This window comes from Diadema antillarum, unplaced genomic scaffold (genome assembly GCF_040938485.1).
Source record: "Diadema antillarum isolate AM-2024a unplaced genomic scaffold, OU_Dant_1.0 seq00001069_RagTag, whole genome shotgun sequence".
In the NCBI taxonomy this organism is placed as follows: Eukaryota; Metazoa; Echinodermata; class Echinoidea; order Diadematoida; family Diadematidae; genus Diadema; species Diadema antillarum.
In genome coordinates, this window is record NW_027271894.1 from 722,747 (window position 1) to 735,244 (window position 12,498).

The 12,498-nt window shown below is 40.8% G+C and overlaps 1 pseudogene; it reads left to right on the forward strand.

Annotated features, from left to right (window-relative positions):
• LOC139743335 (atrial natriuretic peptide receptor 1-like) overlaps positions 1-12,498 on the forward strand; it is a 248,041-nt pseudogene that overhangs the window by 98,508 nt on the left and 137,035 nt on the right.

Consider the following 12,498-nt stretch of genomic DNA (forward strand, 5'->3'; position numbering starts at 1 on the left):
TATTGTATTTTTCATGATGGACGTAATAGTAGTTAACTTTTGTTATCTTTGTGATATTGCTACTATTCATACTGCATTGAATCGTCGTCTCCTTTCTTTTAACATGCCGCATGCGAAGAAATTGAAGCTGTAACTGCATTTCTGTCGTTCAACAAGTATCACTGCAGTCATCGGTTATCCGACCGTTTATTAGCAAATGGGTCTTGCTGCGCGCATCTCATTTTCAAGAAAATAAACATGGCGAATTATTCCGATCAATATCGCAAAGAGTTGCGTCACGTGACTGCTCTCGCCTGCGCGCCGATCGAACCGTGGCAGCGCTGCGGCAGTCTGGGACATGGACACCGGTCGATACGAGAAATCGCGGCTCTTTAATGTACGAAATGAAATCGTTTGGCGAACAAATCGATTGTCGAGATGACTTCTACACGTCTGCGAGACTACGATTTTAACCGCAGCTACATCTTCCTCTCCCCCCCCCCCCCCCCCCTCTCTCTCTCTCTAATTCTCTCGGTCTTCATTTAGCTTCTTTTACCCTTGTTTATTATTTCGCCAAGTTGCTGTTTGAGCACGTACGTCCATGGACTACACAGAGGTGTGAAATGATAAGACCAACGTCGCCACGAGACTGAGAAAACTTTCAGTTAAAAGTAACATTTTTGGATAGAGACAGACAGACGAAGGCCGTGGATACGCCTGATGTCGTTGCGTCACGAAATTTGTTTGTTTTTGTCTTGGCCCTGACGATAATGGCATCATGCATTGGAATGTCTGGAAATTTTTTCAGGGATGGAACATATTGTTTGAGATAAGAGGCAAGAAATAAATAAACGTCATCCTACCTTCAAGAACCACCCAAAAACTGATGATATTGATTGATGGATTGTTTGATTAATTGATTGATTGATCGATTTATTTGTCGATTTTTGTCTGTACAGGCGAAAGGAATTGTGACAAAAATATGAAAAATAGTACGAAAATCTTAACACAGCTGTGCTTCCATTGAATCTGCTCATCGGGTATAATATATATTTCCATATCAGCTTCTGGTGATATAAGATACTTTGACCTACTTTCGTATGCGTGCTCTGCTTCCGTCGCCTCTATTAACTTAGTCATGAAATGGAGTCATTATGTGGCGCATTGGCTGTCATGTATTATGCAGTCCAAATGCCCAGCAGTGCGCAAGGTCCAGTGAAGAGGACGATCATTATAGCACATGCGCAGACACTAACTTCTTCAACGTTTTCGTCATACATACGGCCTTTGACAGTGTGGAAACCGCTTTTGGAGAACTGTATGTGTGAAGGTGCTCTTATTTTATTTTTATTTTTCTTTTTGGTTGCCATTTGTTTTTCCTCGGTGATAACTAGAGTGTAGAAGTACGCAAGGGAACTGTTCTATCTACAATTATTTTTTTTCTTACAATGTACCTGGGGAAGCTGCGTACAGCAATCCCGAGTGTAATTAACTGGCTGAATGCTTTAGAAACTAGGCCATATTTCTCGCTTGCCCGATTATTCTATTTTCTCCGAGATTGAACCCCGGCTGTGTCTGTTACTGACCCCGTTTCCTCTGTTTTGCCGCCTTTCTGCACGTCTTCCGTGTGCGTATATAGTCCCAGGCGTTTCTGTTCTCTATTTTTTTCTCTACATACAGCATGTGGGACTTCTTTCCTGGCGCTGCATTAGCTATCGACACACAGAGCAAGCTCCCTCCCCCAGGGCTCCGTATTGATTCGATGGCCCTGCTCAGTAATCCTAGGGGCATTCACCTAAACTTTGGCATTTTGTGGTTTTATTCGAAAATTTTCAACGATCACAGATAATCACATTCCTGTGTATGTGTGTGTGGTGTGTTGTGTGTGTGTGCGTGTGTGTGTTTGTTTGTGTGTTCATGTATGTATGTATATATGTATGTATGTATGTATATATGTTTGTATGTATGTATGTATGTATGTGCTGTGTGTGTGTGTGTGTGTGGGAGGGGGAGGTGGTTCGGTAGTCGTTGGACAAGATAAGAAAATGTAACATCCTACCGCCATATGTCGCCAGTTCTTTTACCCAAGTTGTGGTGAGAATGTGCGCCGATTGTCATGATTAGTTCATTAGCTCGTCGATTTGTCGTTTTGTTGAGATTCGGCTGTTTATGTGATAAATACTTCGAGGCCCTGCAATAGAGAATGTCCACTCAATATCAAAGAAATAGGTGCAATGATCTCTTCTGTCAGCATTTTCATATCATTTGCAGATTTTTCATTGTTGACGTAAAGAAGGTTCATGAGTTATGCATCGAATGAGTAAATTGTAAATCGGATGAGTAAGGATTTATTTGAAATACAACTTATACACGCAACGTATGTTTCCATGAAACAACCATGTTTTCTTTGAAAGGTATTTCTAGAAGAAAAAAAGATATATCTGAAAGAGTCAAACCGCGGAAACTAATTTGTTAATGGACCGGCTAAAGAAGTCTAAACTCCGAAAATAGTTATGGTGGAGTTATCATATATCATCGGATGTCCGTCTACGTAACATCGTTTTTTTTTCTTTTTTTTCTTTTTTTTCCTTTTTTATAGTGTGTGTGCATGTTATTTTGTTTGTTTGATTGATTCATTACTTGTACATATGTTTGTTTTTTTTGTTTTGTTGTTTATTTGTTTGTATGTATGTTTGTTTGTTTGTTTGTTTGTTTGTTTTTGGCGGGGGAATGCGTGAAAGGGTAATTAAACGATTCAGAGCCAAATACCAGTTTCCGTGCTAAAAACTATCCGAGGTGGGTGTATACCGCCCTCAGCGGTGCTCCTGACGTCTTTTCCGCGGTCCAAATTTGGGAACTCGATATCGCATCTCAGCGCGATAAATCTCTATCTGTCTTTGTCTCCTCTCTCTCTCTTTCTCTCTCTCTCTCTCTGTTTCTCTCTTCTTTGTGCGAGTAATGTTTCGATGCACGTATCGGTAATTGTTCCCCCCAAAGTGAACCCCCCTTACGGCTGCATGTCTCCCGTTTCCCACTCGTACAGTACCCCCCATGACCGCCAGGCCCTTCCCGGGAGAATACGACTCCTTAACCGCCGATGTTCGTCGCCAAATAGGAATTGCAACAGAAATAAGATAGGAAAGAGCGAGAGAAGAAGAGGGAGGGGTGTTTAGAGAAAGTGGGAAAGGGGGTGAAGGGAGAACGTATCGAGGAGACCAATCAGGTTAGAAAAAAAAATCAATATACCTTCTTGATTAAAATATATAGGTAAAAGTGCAGGTATATTTCAAGAAGAGAGAGGGGGAGTGGGGAATATGATAGAGAGAAAGAAAGTGGGAGGAGGAGAAGGAGGAGGAGGAGAAGGAGGAGAAGGAGGAGGAGGAGGAGAGGGAGGGTGCGTGGAGTGAGAGAAATGTCTCAAAATCATGAATGATGAAATACAGCATCTTTCACGAATCGCATATTTAACGAATCGTATTATCGTCGCTCACTGGTATATTATGCACTGCACTTTCAAAAAAGTGTATACATTTAGAATAATTTTATCATACATTTTATCCTTGGAAAGCACTCAAGTTACTTTTCACAATCGTCTCGAAAAAAAAAAAAGGATTCTAGTTTCTAGACGTAGAGAATACCTAATCAAGACAAATAGAAGAAAATTTGAAATGCGCACAAACTAGCACTCTGTCTCCTTTGACAAGAATTTCAAAACAAGTTTTATTAATTTACAGGAAGACCAGGAGTGGGGCTAAAGCTAGCCTTCCGTAACTACGAAACACCACTGCATGCATGATTGAGATGACGGTCGTTTCGAGATTTCAGTATAAAAAAGTTACGTACGTGTTCAGAAAGAAGGTTGTTTTTTTTATGGATGCCAGATTTAGCTGTTCATGGATTGAGGCGGATGTCGGCTGCATTCGACATGTTCACATTCCATATTCCACTTGTGTAGGGGGGCTATGTAGGGAGAGTAGATGAGTACAGACTGGCGATTACGTGCTAGAAACAATGATTTACCTGTCTGTATTCGTATCCAGGTGCAGATGTGAGTTTTGTCCCCAACATCACTGCGCAGTCGATTTACACTGTATACCCCCCCCTAAAAAAACCCAAAAAACAAACCACAACAACAACAAAACAAAACAAAACAAAACAAAACAAAACAAAACAAAACAAAGCAAAGAACAGTAACTCTATGGACAGATGCATGTTAAGCTCCATGATTATTGTATCATTTGCCGCAATACTGCTATGCGGATGTGCCATTGTTTTTTCGAACACTTCTGGTATGATTGTCACACTTAAACCGGGTTAGTAGCAATAACACAGAGAAAAAAAAGAGAGAAAAAAACGTAGTAAAGCAATAAGAGAACAAACCAATAACGCCCAGCAAAAAGCTGTCAAAACAGGCCTTTCGCAATAGTACGTCGCTTGGTATTCCATTTTGCTGGGCGATGGAGGCATGGCAATCGATGAATATCACTGAAAATGGTACTACACTGTAATTTCGCATAAAGTTACCTATTGATGGAGATGAGCACTCAGTCATGCATGATTTGATTTTTTTTTTCGATGCGATTGATTTCCTTCATTTTTAATTCCCGCGCAAGTTGCCATCCACAAGCATAATTTCCATAAATGGAGTACATGCAATATGCAGTACAGTGCTTTATGGAGCATGCTTGAATAAGATTATGAGTTAAATCGAGAGGACGATTATAGCCATACGAACGCCGCCAACACGAAATGTGACGAAATTATTTTGTTCAGCGAAATTCGGGCGACACAGACAGAGCAGGGAGGGGCGGGGAGGCGATAGGGGAAGGGATGGAATGGTTTTGGTGTGGGGGTCTCGGTTGACGGATAACAGAGTCAGGCAATCAAACCTTAATGTCTGCCAGAGTGTAGAAGGGTCTGATTATGGACGCTGTCGGTCCGAGCAATGAAATGTGTCTCCGTAATATTCCACGAGTAATTGCTTTGGCGGAGAATATGACAAGTCTGTTTCATGATCTGGCCTTGCTTTAGCTCCCTAATCCCAACTTTATCTAATGAATCCAGCGGTCCATGGAGGGGGTGGGTGGGGGGGGGGGTTGGTAGAAGTGACAGGTAACAAGAATAAAGCTTTCATAGGCCGTTTTAAGTACCTTCTTTTTCTCTCCCTCATCATCACAGCCGCCTGTCACCGTGATGCAACTTTTGTTTTGACCCACGGGGATCGAACTTTACTGACCACATGATCTATTTCCTAACAGGGTCGTCATATTTCGCTGAAGTAGGACCAGATATATGTGTCCCGTTCAAACGATTATTATTACGCTGGTATCAATAGTAGGGGACAGATCGTGAAATGCAAATGGACCTAGGTAGGTCGGGTGGGAAAAGTACATCGTGTGGCAAGTTCACTAATGGGGGACATGATCGGGTGTCTTTCTCTTGTGTATAATCTGTGCTGTGCGATTCCAATAACGGATTTTACATTATTTATAGATAGCTCGTTAAGCTTTCAGCTGTTGTCGTCTCCGCGTCGAAGTCGTAATTATCCCGTAATCACACGCAGCTGAAAATGCGTTTGGCCCTCTGTCATGTCCGTGAATGAGCACTTTGTGAAACATTTACGGAGATTTGGTGATTCGCTTGTGTGCATGTGAGCATCTGTGCGAAACTCATTTCATAAACAGTAACGGTCCATTGAAGCGATATTTTACCCCTGGGAGCGAGTCGTTTCGAATAGAATCCATGATTTTTGTCACAAAGTGAGGCAGTCCTAGTTCATGGAAACTTCATCGACCCTCCCCTCCCCCCCCCCCCCCCCACGCCTTCGTTTTCTCGGGGACTATTGTTAATGGAGTAATAGAAATAAAACATGGCCTCTAAAGTAGGTCCTTAATGTAAGGACTCGTTCATTTAGTGACCATATCACTGCCAAATTCTCCACTTTTTTATGAGAAACGGTGCATTTGCAAGGAGAAAGAAGCGTATATATGATTTGTATATTCCAGAAGTTAAGAGCAGATTATTCAAGAATATTTTTGAGCGACAAAAAAAAGAAAGCTAAATGAATGTCTGTAATATCAGAAGAACAAACACTCCTTGTCCTCTAAAAAACGTCATGGTATGAGATAACAACAATCATATCTACCCTTGTCATTAGATTTTGTCATCACATTTCACCTTCTGAAATAAAGTATGAAATACAGTTTATAATGACAAAAAAAAACCCTGTCATTTGTGTCTCTTATATCTACGCATGTAACTGCTATTGAAACGAACTTTTAACAAAGTAAACTGCCCCTTAACATACACCATTTAAAATGTTCCCTTGTGATTGCTTTTATGTTACAGGTCAACAGCTTCGTTGGTGCTTTTCACGACGCTGTGCTCCTGTACGCCATGGCCCTGAACGAGACCCTGGATGACCCGGAAGGAGATCCGCGAGATGGCGCCAGTGTCACGAGACGTATGTGGAACCGAACATTCACAGGTGTGTAACTTAGCCTCGAGTCCAGTCTGTCTTCTATTTCTTTCTATGTTTGTATTGTGTTTTATTGTGTGGAAAAAAAAGACGTGAAATGAATTCTCTTCTTTACTGTACTTTTCGTACACATATACATTGTCTCTAGCCTTGTGCACGGTCATATTTTATCTGGTTGCACATTCGCATTGTGATGCTGATGATTTCATGAGGATTCTTCGCTGGCTTCTGTCCCATCTGTCCAATGTGTGTGTGTGTGTGTTTTTGTGTGTGTTTGTGTGTGTTTTGTGTGTGTGTGTGTGTGTGTGTGTGTGTGTTTCCAACACCTTTTTTCTGGATGCCAGTAATCTGACGACTATATCTGCTCCTTCCAAGCACTTAGATTGTTCCACTTCCATCAGAATGTAAAACGTTCCGCTGCTCAGTCTATTTTTTCTCAGCAACGAGGATGTTGTGGCACACACTAAGTCGCTACCTAAATTGAAACACCCTATAACCCCTTCTAGAAAGAGAAAAGAAAAGAAAAACAAAAGTAAACAGAGAGTAAAAAGCAGTGAGATAGGACTGAAACGGTCTTGAATGTAGAGAAGGGCAAATATGATTAAAAAAACAAGTACTAGTCTTGAATTTCGTTTATTATTTGATATCTGGAACGACAAATCAAAATATACGCTTATAATGTGTACGAGGCAGACGTGGTTTAAACAATCTACCGATGAATGATTTAAAGACAGTTGCAATATACAACTTATGCTTAACAGTTCACCTCTGCATTGAAAACCTATCTCTGATAGTTCATTATATTTGTACATTTGGTTTTTCATTGTTTATTTGTTGTTGTTTTTGAGATGTAAAGCGTACAGTTGTTAACAGCGCGTAAACAGTGGTAGAGCATTAACAGTCCAGCAAAATGAATACAAGAGCACCAGGATACAAAGAAATGAAAACGGTGTGCCCTTAAAAACCCTGCCATTCAGTTGTTGGTATGAGTATCACATGTATGTACGTACTTGTTTGTGTATGTGTGTGTATGTGTGTGTAGGCCCTATGTGTTGTCTTTGTGTATAGGGTTACGCGCAGTAAATTGGAGAGGTATAAAAATGCAGGCATCTACTTGTAATTCCGAATCGAAGGACAATCGAATTGCAAACATTCAATATCTGACACTCATTGTGAACTGTTTTACCCAGATGAAAATAGCCATGCCTATGTATGCCACTTTAAAGACGAAAAAAAAAGAGAGAGAAGAAGATAAAAAATATCAAAGGAAAAAAAATGAATACGCACGGAGCAGAAGTGTGCCGTATAATATAATAAACCTCTCGTTAGAATTATATTTATGGTCTTTACTAGCTACTGCAAAACTCCTTCTTCGTTGACAAGAGTGTTGCGATGTTTGTTCAAACAAGATTAATATATTGGCGTCTATAACGACGCCATGAAAGTGTTACAAATGAAGTGGCGACAGATGGCATGATGGTTGCCATGGCTACCGCACTGATTTATCTGTAATCGGGCGTGATGGGAATAAGTAGCGAAGAGAAAGTTTCGTTTAGCGTGGGCAATAAACAAGGTAAGAACTCGAATAGAAATGGAAGAGGGAATACGTGGATGTTCGCAACTGCAAAGTGTTCTATAATGACGCTCGCCTGTCTATTTTTTTTTTGTGTGTGTGTGTATTTATAGGACGGAATGTAGAATAGCTAATATACCAAAGTTCGTGTGGAGGTGATAGTTAAGACGTTATGTTTCAAAGAAATGACTCAGCACCCACAGTCTAATCAAATATCATTACCTTGGGTTTTTCTGTTTGTTTGATTGTTGTTGTTTTTTCTTTTCCAATTTGTACACGATCCGCCATGCGAAGGGAAACTTTCTTGGGAATAATATGTTGGACTCGTGACATCAATACGACTTTGTTCATGCCTATATGATTTCGTGGAATCTAAACAATTTGGTAATTTGCTATGATAAATCACAGATGGGTGTTAGTGTGGATGTATGTGCGACATTTAACACGTTTTCAACTAAACTGTCTGCCACTAAGTAGATAGATAGAATTTCGATACAGGACCGTGTCCCTATCTTAATGAGATGACACCATGTCGCGGAAGCGTCGGTTGGTATCTCATCAAATGTAATACAGTGTAATTCAAATCAGTTCATTTCAGTTCAGTTCCATTCAATTCTATTTCACATCTCTGTAAATACACATGTGCATCCATGCGCAAACACACAGCATACACACACACGCCCACACACTCACACACACATTCTGCGATAAGAATTCTACCACAATGTTATGCATGCACATCCTCATTATGCTCAATCTCTCTCAAATTTTTCTATCTACAGTATCTATCTATCTCTCTGTCTATCTATCTATCTATCTATCTATCTATCTCTCTGTCTATCCATCTATCTATCTATTTCTCTACATATCTATCCTTGCCTCTCTTTATCTATCTGTGTATGATATGGGTGTGTGTCGATGCATAATATACATACAGTATAGAAAAAAAAAATCAAAGAGCTAGTCTTAGGCAGTCTAGATACACAATGCCCCCGTCGAAAGAGGGCGCACTACAAAATCAATTCAGGACGAGGGAGCAGCGACAAGTTGTCGTTCATCAGCCCATTTAACACTCCGTATTCAATAATGCACACGCCGCTGCAAATACGCGCGGCCAGGCGAGAGATTTCGCGCGTCCCGACAGTCAAACACCGTACCCCACCACCACTTACTAGTAGTTCCCCCAGAGATAAGGGTACAAGCAGCTGCTGCGAAGGACTTAAATGCAGGTGACGAATTGTCTGCGCGACGAGGGTGGGACTCCTTTCTCATTCTCGACTTGTGCAAACTTTGGTCATAAAAGAACCTCAAGCGTTTGGTTACAAAAAAGAAAGAAAGAAAGAAAGAAACGGAGAAGAAATGGCATATACTCATTGTGCGTTTACCGGAGGGGATTTGGATTATACTCCTTCGTTTCTTTTTTGCAGCATTGGAATTGTTTGTAAACCTGCCCCGCGCCATTCGAGCCACATCCAAAGAAATATCATATTCACTTAGGCGTAGCAATCAATCGTAACGGCTGTATGGAACAGACGGTTTGCCGTAGGGGGAGAACCGTAGATGTGAAAGTGATGAGTTTACATTTCAGTTTTTGCTCAAACATGACGCAGAAGGGAAAAGCCACAATCCGAAAGGCTGTAAATGATACACACTAACCCAAAACGTTTTTACCGTATAGTCAAAGTTACAAACGAATGAAAATCTCAAAGTGCCTGTGGCCTGAAAGTGATGATATACGAAACAGTTTTAGTATTTCTTTGTTTATTTCAATCGGTTTTTTTTTTCCTCGTTTCTTTTTTGGCGGGTCAGGTGCCGGTTAACTGAAACATTCTAACTAGAAAGGAATCGAGTACAATAATTGTGTACCTGCTCTTCCTCCCTCTCTCTCTCTCTCTCTCTCTCTCTCTGCCATATTTTCTTTGAAGCAGATTGAATTCATTGACACATCGTTATCTTTGTGCCGCAATAGATTGTACACTGTCTTGTAAAGGAAGGAGTAAACATATCATACGAACACAATATCATGTCAAAATATTCACTTGCATGATTAACATCAGATAATTCCATCCTTTTTCTTTAGTGTCGACTTATGATTTCTTTAATTCTTTTAAAGCATCATATATAAACATAAATATACCCTTGCTCTTCTATCTCTCCATGTTATATATATATATATATATATATATATATATATATATATATTATAGATATGTATATGATTGTGTGTGTGCGTGTGTGAGTGAGTGTGTCTGTGTCTGTGTTTGTGTGTGTGCGTGTCTCTCTCTCTCTCTCTCTCTCTCTCTCTCTCTCTCTCTCTCTCTCTCTGTGGATATGTATCACTCACGCTGTCGTTACGAGATAGATATTTGCTCTGAATGTATACACCCGTTTGAGATTATGCGTAAATACGTCCCTACGTTTGTTCACCTTGCGATTCCCCGGAACATGAAGGCCCTATCACCCCCTCCCCCCCCCCCCATCTCCGTCTTTCCCTCTCAAGTAAACATATAAATTTTCCCCTTTTTTCTCACTTTTGCACTCCCCTCTCGACAATCTATTCATATATTTTTTCTTCCGGAGATTGAAACCGAGAATGCATCCTCTCCATCTCTGCTCCCCTTTTTTAATACCCAGGCATCTCGGGGGAAATTTCGATTGATGAGAAAGGCGATCGGGATGCAGACTACTCGCTACTGGAGATGACCGACACGGAGAACGGGACGTTCGAGGTAAGGGATTCAATAAACATGCTAATTGAGTCATTAGTTGGTGGACAATAGTCGCAGAACAAAAAATAACAAACAACTGGAAGACCCGGATCGATGGAGCACTCCAGACGCTGCAAGTTGTGTGCAACGAACATCAATAAACAATCGAAATAATTACGTACTTCCGCTTGGGGGTGTAACCAAGGATTTATTGTTTTTCCCTCCATTTATCTTCGTTGTATACAATCACATAATAGTAGATAAGAAAGATAGGTCTTCATTGAAAATGAAAAACAATGTTATGATGACCATTATTACTAGTATGATTTATTTTATCATCATTCTTTCTACAATCCATTTGTTACGTTTTTTCTAGAGGCAAATAGTATGAGCAATGCAGGACTAGGCTGGAAATTCGTTAGAAAAGCCGTCGCGCTAACAGTGTTATATGAAAATTTCGCTTTTCGTTCTCGAATTCACATACATGTAACTGTTCCCGGTGTACATATAGTATCTGTTAGCTGTACAATGTGACTTCTTTGATTTTGGCCTTTTCTATACTTAAATTGATCAAAATAGGTACATGTACAAATTCAAAAGCAGGGAGGTTTGTAAGCGTGAGCGAAGTATGACATAAGGAATAGAGCCAGGCCAATAAATACAATCATATTTGTGGATTCATCGTAGAATAGCTGTCATGTAACCTATCAATACCACGCAGCAAGTAAAACAAGTTGCTATAAATAGATGCGTCTGTAATCGTAGGAGTCGAGGCATTACCTGACAGGTTGCTTTACTTCCGGATAGTGGTATTGCAAATTCAAAGTTTGAAAAATACGAGAAAATGAAAAGTGCACAAGCTGCCCCGCTCATCAGGTCCCCTTTGGTGGATGAGCACTTGATCATCTCGATTTGGCAATCTGTTTGGCCCTTTTAATCGTTGTCTCTTTGTAGTATAACCGAGGGAATAATGATAGAACAGAGCAATATCCAAAAGTTTCGAAAGTACATGTCGAGCGTGAAAAAAAAAAAATCACCAACTCGTAGGGGGAACGCAACTCTGTCACGCATTGGGTAAGATTGTACCGTAGAGGGCGTCTAACGCGAATCCGTGCTACCTTGCGTGAAGGGTGGCGAGAGGAGTCTTCTCAAGAGCTTCGACTCGTAGACGTCCGCGAAAAATTACCCCTGTCGGACAGACCGAGCTTGAACTTCTGTTGCGGTGGCGGCGGCAGCGATACGCATCGTTGCTAATGAGCCGACAATGGTCATGATGAATTGGCGGAAACACCCCAGCACTTCGCGTTCCGTGTGTTTAATACTTCTCTCACTTTATATCATTCTCTCAATTTGTTTTCTGCATAACGAGAACTCCGTGGGGAAAGTGTCTCCCTTTTTTCACTGTTCAGCTTCCCCTGTATGAAATGCTGCACAGAAGAGAAACAACGCGCACTATGCACCCCTTATTTTTCCCCCTGTGATATGAAGAACATAGTTTAATTGCAAAATTTCTCTTTTGATCAAGAAATGGAAGAAGTTATTTTTCTGACAAACTGTTACAAGCTACGGAAATCCTTGCATCTGATTGACTTAGAGCAAATTTGTCCGACATCTTTGTCGGACAAAACGCTTCATGAAATGCACTCCTCCCCCCACCCCCCCCCCCCCACCCCGATTGTAGATGTTGATTTACAGGCAGTTGATTTGGGTCTGGAACTTCCTCCTCTACGAGTAAATTTTAATGGCCATGAATAAAACAG